The sequence below is a fragment of the Eufriesea mexicana genome, unplaced genomic scaffold (assembly GCF_001483705.2).
Source record: "Eufriesea mexicana isolate 0111107269 unplaced genomic scaffold, ASM148370v2 scaffold3780, whole genome shotgun sequence".
In the NCBI taxonomy this organism is placed as follows: Eukaryota; Metazoa; Arthropoda; class Insecta; order Hymenoptera; family Apidae; genus Eufriesea; species Eufriesea mexicana.
In genome coordinates, this window is record NW_016911795.1 from 834,596 (window position 1) to 851,089 (window position 16,494).

The window sequence follows — 16,494 nt, forward strand, 5'->3', positions numbered from 1 at the left end:
GAGAAATAAGGGAAAGAAATAAAAAACATATATCGGTCCAAGATCGTCGTGGGTTGATGAAGTTGTGTACGTGATTATCTTTGATAATATTTATTTGCTAATATCTTGATATCTGGTCGTCTTCGAGACAAAAAGAATTGATTGTTTCTCGTACATAATAGGAATAAAGGAAATATGTGAAAAATGAAAAATGAGAAATCCTTTGGGTGTTGAACCGCGTCAACTTGTGCACGCGTGAAATGTATATCTCACGCCAACGTGCCGTGAAATGATATTCGAAATTGAAAATACTGGGTTTATGTCACTTCCCAGTAACAAAGCTTGTAGCAGCCTTGTGGTACTTTTTATATTTATTGTAATCGTTTATGAAGCAGTGGCCGTAATTAATGTACCTCAGAGAAGATTGAAGAGCATGTGCCATATGACGTGATTTGATTAAAAGAAAATTGTATATATTCAAATTATTCTTCAACGCCATTGGTACCTAATGAGAACGAATACCTAACAACAGAGAACAATCGTTTGTCCAATGTAACAAGTCATAATCAATTTACGTTTGTTCCAAATCATTGGGCTATAAAGAATCTCTTTTATTTTCATAACTACCAGAGTATTCTCCAATTTATAGCCATAATTCTTAATGGCGCCACTAAACAGGAAGCACATTTTTCATTCACACGCAATTTACTTCCCCTGATTAGATCTCCTTGCTCACATAAAAATCTTGGAGTAAGGAATTGGCATTCAAAATACAAAGGCTTTCCACTAGAAGACACTTTTGCAATGTGATTATAAAATTTGTAAAAGAGCCAGTTGCCCTGTTATTCTGTCTGTGCAAGACAGAAACAGAGATGTACTGGTTTGTTACGGTTAAGCGACCAGCTTGCACGGTTATCTGAAAATGGATTAACGTCACTTGCTAGGCATACACGCGCGCGTGAGATTTCCAACGTGCTTTAACGGGCTGTTTCTTGGCCCTGCCAATCTCTTCTTTGCTTGCCGCACACGCACTGCCTTCGCTAATTATTTTTCACGCTGTAGGCGTAGGTCTTATCAATACACGTCATCTTCTATTACTGCATTTATGAAATAATTAATTTGTTACAACAGTGATGAGTATTCAATGACTAATTTTATAAGTTGAGTGCTATTTGGTAGAAAATTTTGGAAAAGAGTTTGAATTAATGAATTAACTTTTAAGTTTTTATACTTAACTATATATAGATATCTTTTATTTGGCTTTATGTAGATATCTAGCCAACAGACATTATTTTACTAGACACCACTCAAGCTTCATGGATGAAGGATCTCTGAACCGACCGGATCATAAATAGGGTCAAGATAGTATTTTCTTCCCATTTCCTATGGCTACTACTACTTTTTAGCTGTGTTTCCGATAACTATCCAACCACTTGAATTCCAGCAGGGATATGTTCGAATCGATTTCACTGGCAGCTGGCTTTCGTCTCGCCCCGAGACATTTAGGGATCGAGTATCCGGAATTAAATTCGACAAATGCGAGCGATCATTAGGGGCCAGTCGCAGGCAAAATGTCGCGTAGCACGGCTGTCTGTTCAACTGACTTGGAAACTAGCCTAATCTTGTTCAGATTCTCGTTCCTGGTGTCTGCCGACAGGTTGCAAGCATTGTCCCGTTCCTGTACGAATTTCCAAGATGGATTCCACGTTTCGTAGCAGTGTGTCTCTGTCGATTCAAGAACCATAAATCCTTATGTCGCTCGTTCCTACACTCTTCGGTGATCCATGGAAATTCCATTTAATGAACTGTTAACTTCTGAACAATAAGCACCTATATTTTCGCGGATTGAAGGGCTAAGCATAGCCCTTCCAGCAGGAAGAACTAATTAGATTCCTCCTGATGCAGTTGGCAGTCGATTTAAGAATCTGCGAATTGAAAACGTCTTTTTCTAATTTAAAGTTAAAGAGAACGAGTAATATACTGATTTTGTTTTCACTTACGGTATAGAAACTTACATAATCAATGTAATGATACAAATGGCGCATCCTGTTTCATGGCATTAAATTACTAATTACATTATAATTAGTCGTAACATGTGTTCAACATAATACACTTTGAACAATTGGTTCCAGACAATGATAAGGTCCTCATATTAATTAACTCTTTCGCCAACAATATCGTGCGAGACTACGGATATGGAGATGGTGCGGAGATCGGACCAAACACGAGTATTACGGGCGAGAACCGTGGGTCGTAGGTAGATCGAACGTAAACATCACGGTGGTTAATTTTCGGCGATGTTTTCCGGTCTCAGTTGCGTGTTATTCTTCGCCGCGTTCAGACAACATAGGTCGATGTGTCTCGATGTGTTTCAACGTGCTCGACAGTGCTGTTGACTGTGACACGCGCCATCGAATGTTTAATGGTAAGACAAAGGCTTAATGTCAATTCAATAGACACAAAGTGTAGACGAGCTTGTGGTCATCTCGAAGACCCAAACTGTTCATGAAATTAACAAATTCTTATCAGATATCAACCTGCATGATTTTTCAAAGATTTTACGTGATGTTTTCAACTTAGAATTACTTCATGTATCTCTTTGGAAATCTGCAAAAGTCATTAGTATAACAGTAGAATCGACAGGAAGAAGATCGATTGGATACTAGAAGAACGACCACTTTACCAGGATTCGGTGTCGGTCCATTTTCTCACTTCCTTTTCGCCGCATACGCGACTCGTTGCACGGTTTATACCTGAACCTGGTAATTGAGCGATTCGATACTGCACGAATGGTCGGTCAAAGTTGCATTACCGATACCAAAGCCTTCAAAGCATCTTTGCCGAATCTTATCTCGCGAGGTAGACGTCTTGACGGTTCCCCCTTATCCGTCTAATCTTTACCAGAGTTATTACGTCTCTGCGAAACTTCCTTCACGTCCTTTCTTTTCCCTTCTTTTCTTCTGCTGGCTTTACTGTACGAAGATTCCGTTGAGAAATGGTTTCCTTTCATGGATATAGAACTTTAACATTCCATCAGAAATTCGATAGTCACGTGAGCAGTTTTAAGAAAAGAAAATTTATATTCTTTCCTTTAAGTAGTATTGCAGACCCTGTGAAATTCAATTACATCAATAGCCTTGGTGCAATTTAAGAACGTTAAAATCTTTTTTTAGAATATAATTTACAGAAAATAGCCGACCTTAAGTTACCGTAACCGGTGGTTGGAGAAGTGATTGAACATTCCAATGGACCCGTTAGTTCTTATTATGATCCTATTAGCTCGTTGATCTCTTTAATGGCTGTGCCAAGATGGCTTCAAGATGTTCACAGAACTCGAACGTTGCCAGACCTCTGGTGTTTCCCGCGAAACTGTGGATTCAATTTCTTTCAGGCATGCACAGGTAAGAACTAGCTTGCCGGTGAACATTTTCGAAGCTCCTCTGAACTTCTTTACGATACCCTGGTCAACGCTTCCGGGTAGGAAACGACATCATTGCGGTAACTCGTTGGACTCGTGTTCATTGTGCATGGGGATTCTGCACAGTGACACCGTGGCTGGTTCCACTGAAATGCTTAGTCTTATAACTTTTTCACCGTGGGAGCTGTTTCATCATCATTGATAATTATTCCTTTTCTCTGAAACACCGATTTCGTTAAATGGCAATAAACCGAAAGAATCTCAAGTTTAAAAGAGAAAAGTACCAAGCGCCACTTCTAAGATTATCCTGATAACTTTCTTCCAGCTAAAAGAACAAAAATTACGATTAAATTCCTCAAAGCTTCTAAAAGCTTCAAATTACACAAAAGTCATATATAATACAAACGCAGAGACAATTTCTTTTCCCTCAAAGAGATTGACTCCGGTTGCCGTTATACGTTACCGAGCTTCCATCGACGATTAATCGAGCTGGCCTCCGGCAGACACAGAAAACGAGCGAGCAGAGAAGGCCCTGAAGCAGAAGCTCGATCGCATTTTCATTGGCCGTGAGCCGGAGAGGGACTCGAATGAAACGACTCGCAGAGACGACCTGTGCACGGGAATTCCGCGTCGTGAGCTAGGACTAATGAAATCGTTATAGTTCGCCGCCCTTTGAAACGCGGATCGCGAAGAATTACAGCGTGACTCGCTTTAATAAGAGCTCCAGCGACCAGCTACCGGTACGTGGTCCCGTTTCCGGTGAAAAAAGGATATCGAGCAGCTCGTTCCCCTCCGTGCTCCGCGACTGTCGTCGCTTTGTTCGATCTGGTCGCGGGATCGAGTTACCTTGTATTTTCTTGCAGCTCTCTCTCTCTCAACGGAACAAGGCTGCACATTAATGGAATTCCACGGTTTCCAGCCTTTAAGGAGGAACTTTGAGGGTGCTTTGGTACGTAATTAGAGTTTGACTCGTTGATTAGATAATTGATTGTCTTCTAGTTTGAGTGATGGGAAGATTTGACGATTGGGAGCTTAGACGTCACGAGGAATATTCCTCTTTGTCTTCTTGTTGTCTATAGACTCGGTGTATGTTAGATAAGGGTCGAGTAGAGTTCCTTGTTATGAAGTAGGATTATCCTGAAGGCTTCAAACTTACAAGTGTCGACAGTGCCAAGATATCAGATACTGTCATCCTAGTTGTAAATTGAAAAAATTCTTTCCATGACTGTATCTGAAAGAAAAGAAAAAGAAAAAGATATGCGTAGGAAACTACTTTTCATTTAATATAGCTTATTATAACATTACTGTAATTATGTTTCCTTTGTTACCTCAAAAATCTTAGAATAAATCAGCAATTATTTTGTTTCTCATGTTGAAGATCTCATGCTATCAGAATCTTCTAATACTTTACTGATAATAGGGACAAATCGTTCTATATATTATGAACATAATCTTGAATATCGAGACCAGTTCCACGAAAAGTCAGCTCACCCAGATCGATCGACGGATCTGTCGACAACTTACTGCAACGTTTACTAGCCTCTACGGAAAATATATCGACAAAGCTCTGTCGGGGTCAGTTAAAGCCGCGGCTTTAATGGCCGCGGCGAACGCGCAACAAGGGGATACACGTGTACACGTGTTCACGTTGGTAATTCTGAATCGAGTTAAAACATTGCGTGTTTCTGTATCTTTTCCCAACGATTGCTGCAGCTGTTGGTGGGTCTCCGTGCAGTTGCACGAGCACAGATAACGCTTGGTGCCTCGTAAACTTTCGCAACGACGCGGACGTGTTATCGTTGTATAGTCATATCTTCGAATAATATGAACGTGACGTTGAATTAATTCCACGGCGAGCTCCTTTGGACGCTGTCCGTCGCATTGAACGACGCTTTTACCGGCGTTCAGACGCTTGTCCAGTTGGCAAAAAGTTTTAATTGAAAAGCGCCAACCCGATGCTCACTAATCGATTTTGAGGGCTCGCGCACAAGCTACGAGTGAAATCATTTCGTAATTAAGCGTGGATTGCTCTGATTGTCCTGCAACTGTTTCCTACTATGGAGCAGCTGAGCATTCTTCCGCCTGAATAATCTTGCATATTAGAATTCCATTTTAGTAATGATCGATGGTATGTGGAAGAGACACTATCGTTGATTGGTTGAGCTGTCACAACCATTATATCAGTAGGGTTTCCGTGTTTAAAAAAGAGAATTCAATTGGCATCCACTTAGGTGTCAATCATTGATCAGCCAGGATTATTACGTCCAGAGATATTCCAGGATTATAGAACTCGGCATCACTCATAGAGTGACAATTTTCCATCTTTTAATATGGAATGATACTAAAAGAATTCAATTTCAAACTTATCAACCATTTATGAAGCTTTTGTGTGAGTTCTTTTGGTCTGCGTTAATTTTCTTTCACTCTGTATCTTTAACGTTAAAGTTAAGGAAAATCGAACATTCCAATTCCACAAATTAACGCGAGATTCTTACTCTTCAAATTTTTGGAAATCAATCTCTACCATTTGTTAACCTCAAGGACCTTTTATTAGGTATTCCATCCGGTCTGGTGACATCGCACCGTTAATTCCACGTCGAGCACACGGTGCCAAAGGGCGACTGCGTACACGTGTCCACTCGCAAATCCTGAAGCGTGGCGCGTGGCGTGGAAGCTTCTGGTTCGACACATCTCGAGGCAGCTCGAAGCCAGCCAGTACACAACGGATTCTCATAGTTGCGTGACGGTCTATTACGGCGTGTATAATCGACCGATCGACCGGCCGGATTCCCAGAGCTGACACTCAATTCGTATCCGGCCATTTCGGCCGGATATGCGATTCAGACGTTCCGACCGTTTCCGATGTTCTCCGCACGAATTATTACTCTGACCCGCGTTGATCCGCTTTCTCTCCTGGCCGGGGAACCGCGATCGAATCGATGTCCAGGACTTGCCAAGCTGAAGGTGACGGCTGCTTAATGTAGTTTTAATTGTATTTCGATTTTTGTACAGATTTCTAGGTATCGGGTAGATTTAATGATACTTGGGTATTCCAGTTTAGTTCGTAGATCTAAAAAAAGAAGGTTCAATTAATTTACATAAAACATCTAATAATTTATGGTTTGATAATTATTGTTTGGTATTTATGCAGATTTGTTAAATCATCTGTTGATATTTGTAATTTAATTCTTACCAAATTAAAGCTCTTTATTTATCTGTTTTTCATCATAAACCTTCATCGCAAAGGATAATCAAGTTCATCAGCTTTCCATCGAACGGAAGATCTTCGAGCAGTATTACACAAGAGACATTAAGGATGATAACAAGCCTTCACATGATATCGTGCTCAAAATGCAAGAGTGTTTGTGTAAGCTGTGAAAATAAGGCAGCTGATTACCAGGTCCGGGTTAGAGGCGGCTCGTTTAATGCGGAAAACGGGAAAAAATTCGTGGAATGTAGGCGTGTGAGGCGCAATACACCTAGCTACAGTAAAAGCAAGAAGGAAAGAGATGGGTCAGTCGCCTGGCCGCGTGTATCAACCTATATACGTCGCTCGTTTATTACGTTTCGTACGTTTCGTAAGTTTTATTAAGAGCCACGACGTGAAAATTTCGCGACGTGAAAATTTCGCGGCGTTATCGTTGTCGCACCTGCATGGCTTCGTTTCCCTAGCTAGCCAAAGCTTGTCTCTTCGTTTTTCCATTCTGTTGAACGTCCACGTGTTCTTCGCGGATCGTTGTTATGCTAACGAAGTTCACTCCCAAAAGGGATGCAGATTTTAATTTTCCATCTCACGTCATAATAGGGATGTCTAATCTCTCTCGTCTCCGCCCTGATGTTGCTGCAAGATAAATAAGCATTGTAAAAGGAAACGAGATTGCGATCTGAATCTTTTGTGAAGATTCGGGGATCATTAGCGCGCGGAAAGAAACTTACCCGGACTGGATGCGGGATTTGATTGAGGACTTGTTTTTGTCGTTTTTCCTTTGAACTTTCTTATATAAAATAGTACCGTCTTAGACTTGAAATTCGTGTCAACTTTGTAATTAAAGGTATCATTAAGTTGGTATATTTATACCTCTATTGAAAATTGTTTCTTTTTTCTTCCTTTAAGTAAAAATTCATTTAAATTCTTTTTATTAGTTTGACCAACATATTAACAGTAGTGACACACCTACCAAATCATTTCAATTATTATTTTTCAAATACATTCCTCAATCTTACTTCATTAAACGGCCTCCATCTAAAATTATAAGATTTTTCAAAGCGGAACATTCTGAATAGAACCTATTTCCATAATCGTATGAACATATAAATGTTACTCTCAAGATTCTCCTTTTCTGATCCTTACCTCAAATACAATATCACCCCAAGAGCGTCTTGAAGAAACAGCAGAATATCTATGAGGAACGATTGGCTTTCTTTGTCGGTCGGTTTACTCCCAGTTCTATGAGCTCTGTCTAACTCATCGAACGCAGAAGGGGCTCGAATAGGCCGGGTCTCTGACGTCGAGAACTCGATAAGACATCGTACGCCACTCTGGCGATTCTAATACCAGTTTGACACTTGGAGATCGATGAGAATGGGAAAGTATCGTACATCAGGGCCGGGCCCGATAGAGAAAATTATTCAGCCGATGCGCGTTACGTGTGGCCCGGCCATAAATCACAGCTGCTGGAGGCGAAGGAAGTGGTCGGGCTACCGATACTAATCCGTGGAGAAAGACAGAGCTTCCGATTACAGTTTCATATTGAATTTTTCATCGAGTCCTCGCTACGTGGACAGCCTCTTTCATTGTAATTAGATGTTCGAGCCGGTTCGGTGAATAACGACACTACGAGCCGTGCAAGCTGGCTTCTCTTTCACGTCTTTCTCTCTTTCGTCTCCGCCGTTTCCGTCTTCCTCTTTCCATAGGCTACTTTTTTATTTCTTTCTCTGCGATATGCCGAGACACAAAGTCAGCTCACGTTCCGCAGGCCGTGCGAACAGAACAGGTAACTCTCGAAGGAACTCCGGCAAAGTATCCTCTATTAAATTACAGACGGCCAGGCGTAAATCTTCGCAGAGACGAGCGAGCGAGCGAGTAGACTTCTCGCTTGCGTGATGGAAACTTTCTGCTCCCTTTTTCCCTCCTTTTCTTTCTTTCTTTCTTCACCGTTTTTTGCTTGTCTTTTGTTTTGTTTCTCTCCCCTCAAGTTTTCGAGGAAGCTTTGTATAATGGACACAGGGTTGGTACATCGTCGCGACGCGGTCTCAGGATCGGCTCCCTTCATGTCACGGCGCCCGGATGTTCTTAAAGGACTACAAAGTTCCCGAAGCGGGATCGCTTATTAATTCTGATCCTTCAGACTCTTGTATTCCTTGTCATATCCTTCTTCCTCAACGAATTTTCAGCGACATACTAGAAAGATCAATCAAAATTGTATGTATAATAACACCTTGTCAACTCTTTTAAATTATCCATACAATATATCCATCCAATATAACTATAAACATTTGCATATTACCTTTGTCCTATAGTCCCATAGTAATATGTATAGTGTATAAAATACTTGACGAAAAACTCGCTGGAGGGGAATTACCAACAGAGAACTACTCATCCAAAGCAGCCTTCCCGCTGGCAAAAAGGGAAGAGGAAGAAGAAGAAGCTCGGAGAAGTTGCCGAACTGGAGGATACGTCGCGATCAAAGCGAAAGGTAGCCGGCTTTGTAGCCAGGATACGCGAATAGGGACAAAGGAGCTATCGCGGCTACGGGAATTACGTATACAGAGCGTCTGGGCGGAAAAGAAACGGCGACACAGCGGAATCTGGAGAGCATAAAATGGGAATTGTTAGGAACTTCACGCTCCACCGCCGCGGGCGCATTTAGTATCGCTCTTTCTCTGTATCGACGGACTCTATCCTTAAGTTTCTCACCGATTGGCGTGCTCCACGACGTTTCAAAATGGAGACAATTTGTAGAGGAAGCGGCGAGCATCGATCGTGGAGCTATCGTGATTCTCTGTTACTTATCATTTCGTCGTTGTGAAACTTCTCTTTCAGCACGCTTCACATGTGAAATATCCATTTGTTGTGTCATGCATCCAGAACTCCAATGTGTTGTATTATTTTATAGTCTAGTTTGATGAAGATTCCATGAAGTTGACAATACCTACGATGTATAAAATACGAACGTTAGTATATATTTCATTTAATTAATTTTGCTTAAACATTTTATGTGCTGTATGTTTTAAGAACGTTTGAAGAGATAAGATACCAACCAACGAAGGAAAAGTCGAATAATTGTGGAGAACGCGATAAACCGGCAGTTTTTATGGGCCACTCAACTTTATAGGGTATACTTGGTTATAACCATCTGTTTCTTAATTCTGATAGAGAATTATTAATTCCTTGATAAAATGCCGCTTGTTTTCACCAAATTGCAACAATTATGCTATTTCATTTTTGAATGATCATAATTGATAAAGTTTTTTAACGTTCCACTATCGATATCTCGTAACGAATGTAAGCAATTGTCAGTAATAAAATTTCTTTAAGCACTGATTCGCAAAGATGCGAAAAATAATTAAAAATGGTAATAGTTAAGCGCCATCCAGTCTTTTCAGTGCGGTTATCAATAGTGGCAGAATTCTCAGTTCATTTCCAAAGAACACAATATATCCCATGCACTGGCTCTGTCCATGCATTGTCTACGCTGCATTTCCTGCACAATGCCGGGATTTTCTTTGCCATTCGCGATACAACACCGTGCTGATTCCCCTTTTTCGCCTTCCATCGCCTTTTCCACCACCGTTCCACTTTAAATCCACTGGTGAACAGGGCGAAGGGGTACACCGTATCGAGGGATTCCCTTTGAACATCCTTTAATAAAATTGAAGTCCCGGAAACGATCTCTCCTCATTAATCTTTTTAACAGAGGAAACCGGCCAGGGCTACTGCTCGTCAAAGCGTTTATTTCTGTCTTTCGCGTCTACTACTGCCATCTGCAAAACACAGAGAGCGCGAGAAAAAAGAAAAACCAAGTGGAGAATAAAAAAGAAGAAAAAGAAGAAAGGCCGCAAAGGAGGTGGGGGTAGGGAAAAAATGAAAATCCGCTTGCTTCGAAGTGCTTTCAACGAAATTAGAATTTCAAAAAGGTCAGGTTAAATTTTCCATCCCCTCTATCCCCACCCCATGGCCACAGCCATCGTGTGACCCGCCCCGATTATTAATTTCTTTTTCTACCCTTTTTCGGGCAACGCGTTTCACTCCACCTCCCTATTCCTACGCTGCCTGTTCCTTGTCTTTCTTCTTTCTATATACTACCTTCTTTTTGTCCTTTGTTTCTTCAACATCGATGAAGCGATTCGTCCATCGGGCTCATCTTTATTCATCGTGTACCAGCCGGCCTAGTACACATTGTACATTACTCTAGCGAACTATTAATTCTCGTTTGACACTTGGAGACCGATGGGCCAGACACATCCCTGGTACTTTTTACGGGATTTCCATGATCGATTACTGGCCGCTTGCACGAAACATATGTATCCTCTCACGGTGTTTTGCCTTTCCCTCCCAGGATAAGAGAGTCGACCGGGGTAAACCGACTCCACACTATCGTGCACCTTTGGGATTCTATATACGGACATGTATTTACTTGTGCGTATGGTTTGGGTGAGTATACGATGCAGCTGTTTGGATGGAACAGATCCAAACAAACTGCATCGTCGTTTGCATATGGACTGTATCGGAGAAATGGGAATACGTTTCGTGGACTTTTCGTGGTAGAGAAATCATGATACCTGGAGATTTCCGAGAGTGATTGCTGAATAAATCGGGAGAAGTTTGGTTTGAAAGCATTGCCAGGTTTAAATATTCGTCAATGATTGTTCCTTGCTTCCTACTTGTTACTGATAATTTAAATTCATTTAATATAGGAAAACAATAAAGAAATGGAAAACATTGTTAAATATATTAAAAACTTTATCCAATCACTTACCACTATAAATAACAGAATTTTTCTGCCAAATCTAATCTTTCGTTTCAAGCGAAATTTAGGGTTATGTTGTCCTTCTGTTAAAATCAGCTCAGGTTATGTTTCCTTTAAAGTAACTTCGAAATAAGTTGTGAGTTTATATGATACGATCTTTTACGTCACACATGAATTCCAATCTGCCAACCAAATTGTTTAATACAAATACAATTACACGATTTAAATGTTGACTCCCAAGAGTATTACCCTTTCGCGTGCGAAATTATTACAATTACAACTTCAAACAGGAAATCGGGATGGAATTGGAATATAAAAGTAAACGATGGAGAGAGAAAGGGTGCACGCACGCGCGAGAGAGAAAGAGAGAGAGAGAGAACAGCTGCTGATCGTATATCAGACCATGGTGTTCGCTAATCTGCTAATCTAATTTCTGGACTGGTAGTCGGTGTCCTGTGCCGGAAATCGGCCAATTTCCCCCAATGCACTTTCCACTATCCTTCCTTCCCATATTGTCTTCCAAATAGTCGTGTAGTAAATAAGAAAACTGGTGAATTATTATCGAACATGGGCTCGCTATTCCATATCGAACTATGTATTTCCTCGCATAATTGCCAAACCACCGAAGAAGATTACGAACAATATCGACCGAAACTGAAGTCAGAGTTTCAATGCTGAGGGGGCTAGAGATGAAGGGAGGCTTGATTGAATTTCGTCTGGGCGAGATAATAACGAGCTACCGATAGATTCCATTATACCTTTAAAATACTCGAACAATGGAACAGACTTTCTCCCATCAGAGTGGCCTGAAAATATTCTTTGGGAAAATTGTTCGACCACGTGATCGGAAATTAGCGCTGTCCTGGATCTTTTAAGAATGAATATTACACGCTTAGAACATCATTTTACTGAAGAGATGATCACGTTTCTTAATTAGTACCAGAACCAAAGAAATCCATTATGACTTTTTTTTTATCTTAGATATTCTAATTATGTGAGTTTGAATTTGGCGCAATTACTACGACTGAAGTAGAAAACATTTTAATTGCATGAAACATAGCATTTAATAAGATAGGCATTCGTACTTTTTTAATAGGTTACAATATTGATACAAAAGATTGGTTTAGGTTTTGAAGCAATCAAATCCGTGGTCGCTTAGCACAAAGTACATATTTAGTTTGTGTACTTATGCCACGAGGCTACATGTAAAATTCCTAGCAACAAGAATTTCTAATTAAATAATTTCCAAGTTTCGCCAGCCGCGCGAATTGCCAATCTCCATAAAACGGTAATACTCATGTTCCCTAGACTGGGGGAGCCAGTCGCGAGAGCAGAAAGCTCCAGAGATGGCAGGAGAGCATGTCTGCTTGCAGTTTTCAGTATAACTTCGTCCTTATGTATCGTGTGGAAAAGTCTGATGTGAGATTCAGCTTATACAAGGTGTCTCTGAATTATGACTGCAAACTTATACGACTAGTAGAACTCCTGGAAGCAACAACAAACTTTTAATAATACGATGGTTCGAAAGTAATCGCTATGTTAAAAAATCTGTGATAAGATGTCAGCTCCTAATACTAATCTTTATTTGCCAAAAGATTTTCTTTTCTTAGTCGAATAAAGTTTAAAAAAACACAACGTGCACTAAACAACGAGAGATATTGATTCAACTTTGCGTCAATAGAATGAGCTATTGGTGGTGTAAAAAAAATTGTTCCACTTTGAGGTTATGTGTCAGTTGTTGACATGCAGAGTCACAACTTGTTCGGCACTGTATGGCACAATATACACACGTGTTCGTCAAATCGTTTTTGTTCCCTATTTTTTATAATCTCGATCAAGTGGTCGTATCTATATTCCAAACTCTGGAACGATCTGTATAACTCATGAAACTCGAACGGTACCTGTGCCTTTCCCACGCTTTTATAGCACGCTCGGGAGTCAGAAAATTATTACAATTAGCGACTGCAAAACGGGTCACACGTTACAATACGGTATATACAGACGGGGCGAAACGAAACGCGTGTTAAAGTCAGGTAGCGCCGATTTCGCCGATTTAATGACGTTATACGTAGATTTAGTAACGGCTGGACACGTGACAGCTGCATTAAATTTTCGCATTAATTCGCTCGCTCTCGTGACCAACTCTCCTCCTCCTCCTCTTCCATTTCCACCACTCCTCTGAATTAAATGTTCCGAAACCGATGGAGGAGGAGTTATCATGATTTTTTTTCTCATGCTCGCCTGCTTTTGTCTCGACTCGCTTTTTGTCCGTTCGTGCGATTATTCGCGTTACGCTTCGAATTTATCATTGTTGATTCGGTTGGCCTTTTCAAAGGGCCCTGAATAATGTCGGACGAGCGTATTGACAAAAAGCTGGATAATTCTGTTCCTTTTTCACGTCCCCTTTCCTCTCTTCTCGACTGCCTGGCACGTTTTGCCTCTTTCAAAATTTATGGCAAATTGAAAAAACGAACAGTACGGTTATTTCTGGCGTTAGAAAGAAATACAAAAGAGAGGTGGGCGATAGGAATGACATTGATTGGAAGTGACCTGCTCAACTCAATTCCGGAATACTTGTTAATTTGTGGACCCTGCTAAAGAAAATTACAATATTAAAAAAGATAACGAGCACAGTTTGGTTCTGATTTTGACGTTTTTCATTTTTTATTAAATATGTCAGCTGTACTTCGAGGCAGATATGAAATGACTCCGATAAGAATCGATTTAAACACGATCATAATCGATCATAGTTAAATCGAGCTATCGAGTCTTTCACAATGTTCAAGAATTCTGATATTAATTTATATCTTATTGACTAAAATAGATATAAAAATTAAAAAAAGGCAGAGAAAGAATGGAAAAGAGATTATATACTCAGAAGATTTGACACTTTTTCTGTAAAAAAAAATGAAAGAAATCGTAATTTGACGCTTTACCAATGCTTCGTTAACGGTACTCCGGATTTTATTTCGATGAAGTTGATATCACTATAAAACGAAGACTGATTCAGCAATAATTTATCTCAAAGGCTGATACACACTCACTCCACTATTCGCGATACTTCCTTTTCTATCGTGTCGACATTTTTCGATACGCGCTCCCCTATTAAAAACGGCGATGCGTACACGTCTTTCCCATAAAATATCGCCATATTCGACTGCTGCCAGAATATTTTCTCTCTGATGAAAACGTTTCGATCGTTTGACGCTTTGAATATTCGCGAGCTTTGGTGATTATACTTCCTTTTTATGTATACGTTGGTTAAAACTCGCGTTTCATGCGAAAAAATATATTTTTTCTTTATTTCTACTTTTAAACAAGTAAAAATTGTGAATGTCATATTTTGTACTTTTACTTATGTCACCTATAAGATAATAAATTTGATTTTTAATTAAAAAATATGCGAAATACGTATAGTTAAAATTATTTATACTTACATTACATTTATCAAAATAATTTAATATATAAGAAGAAAAAGAATTGCTGTACTGATATTCGAAACTACATTTTATTTTTCACGAAAACTACTCGAATCAAACGAGTGATATTTAAACCACCGATAAATTCATTTTTCTGAAGTTTAATGTTCAAATGGCAACAATTACATTTTGTTTTCAAACCAATTGTATTTTTATTTCTTGCCAAGTGTTCATTTTTCAATACTTGTCTAGGAGACATTTCAGATATCGAAATTCGCTTCGTCGACCGATAGACGGCTAATCGATAATATGTATCGGTCGATTACTCGCTTCCTGTTCTCCGTTAGAAATACGTTCCGTATAAGAGTACGCTTTCAGAAAGACGATCGACCTCCTTTTATGATTAAAATGTCAGTTTTTTCTTTGCGTCATAAAGTTTTTTGGTAGGTATGGAAAAGGAGGGGGGCTGTTTAACACTATGGAGCAGTTTAACAAGGAATCGGCGATATATTTTGTTACTGTGTCCAAGGAGGAAAGGTTATGTTCGTTTGACGAGTTTCACTCTTGTGGCGGTAGCTCGTACGACGAACAGTTAGTGTCGTATAGATACGAGAACAGTCGTTACCCTCGTCCCGGAAGTGTCTCCAGCTTACGGATGCCTGAATATACTGACGTTGCCGACAAAGCTTTGTCAGGATCGAAATTGGCGTCAGGACGATAATTTTCCTTCTGTTATGTATTGCATCACGTTTTGGTGCACGTTCACTGTTGTCAAATTATTGTCGCTTGGTAAACTTGTCACCAGATGACAGAATAGTCGTGACGGTGTTAAAGAGGTGCAAACCATTGGATCAAGTTTTATTGAATCGTGTAAACGCAAGGTTTACCTTCGTCGGAGGGAAACGAACCCGACCTACTTAATAATACATGGACTCTTATTCGACAACGAACGAGATACGTTTGTTAGACTATTGATGCCGGCGAAGAAAATTATCAATGTTGTTTTAATTAAATATTTATGTTATTGGAAAACGCATAAATTTAAAATAAAAATGATGCTCTAAACGTGGACTACATTGAGTAAGGAGAAAAAAAGATTTAATTAAAAAATAAAATGAATATTTTAGAAAAGGTGAGTTAATTTACTAAAAATAATGATATTAATGTAAAGAATTAATTTTTTAGGTCATCTTGATTACTTTCATCTCAGAGACTATAAAATCCTGTGAAAAAAATACTTTTGCATTTTAAACATTGTATGTACCATTAACCCGTTTGTGTTATGTGTCTTATCTATAAAGCTCCTTTTACGAAGTATTATTCAAGCCTGGTATGGAAAACCGACAATAAAGAAAAAAAAAGGTAGGAAATAAGCGGAATCGTTGAATGATCTTTATGCAATTTATTCCTCTGTAATTTATTCCATAGTAAAGTGCTCGATAATTGGCCTACGGTATCGAATGGATAAATATATATAATGGCCAACCTATATTTCGATGAGAGTGGAAAAGAGAGAGAGAGAGAGAGAGAGAGAGAGAGAGAGAGAGAGAGAGAGAGAAAGAGAGAGAGAGAGAGACAGGAAGAGTTTTCCGTCCACATTCGCTGTGCTTAAAGTGCTGTGCATTACGGGTACATAAACGTCATATGGTCTGACTAAATATATTAGAGTTAGATGTAACTGATTGACGTTATAATTTCTTGATATTTG

General features: G+C 39.7%; 1 protein-coding gene and 2 long non-coding RNA genes across 3 annotated transcripts in view; 1 reads left to right on the top strand and 2 right to left on the bottom strand.

Moving 5' to 3' along the window:
* Positions 1 to 16,494, top strand: part of LOC108551296 (uncharacterized) — a 36,245-nt gene that overhangs the window by 1,786 nt on the left and 17,965 nt on the right. The window lies entirely within an intron of this gene.
* Positions 2,679 to 4,157, bottom strand: LOC108551297 (uncharacterized). The gene is made up of 4 exons (XR_001890470.1): positions 3,861 to 4,157; positions 3,682 to 3,722; positions 3,179 to 3,615; positions 2,679 to 3,089 (listed from the first exon to the last, which is right to left on the bottom strand). It is a non-coding gene; the product is annotated as an uncharacterized LOC108551297 (long non-coding RNA).
* LOC108551298 (uncharacterized) lies at positions 6,022 to 7,091 on the bottom strand. Its single transcript, XR_001890471.1, has 3 exons — positions 7,048 to 7,091; positions 6,591 to 6,769; positions 6,022 to 6,467 (listed from the first exon to the last, which is right to left on the bottom strand). It is a non-coding gene; the product is annotated as an uncharacterized LOC108551298 (long non-coding RNA).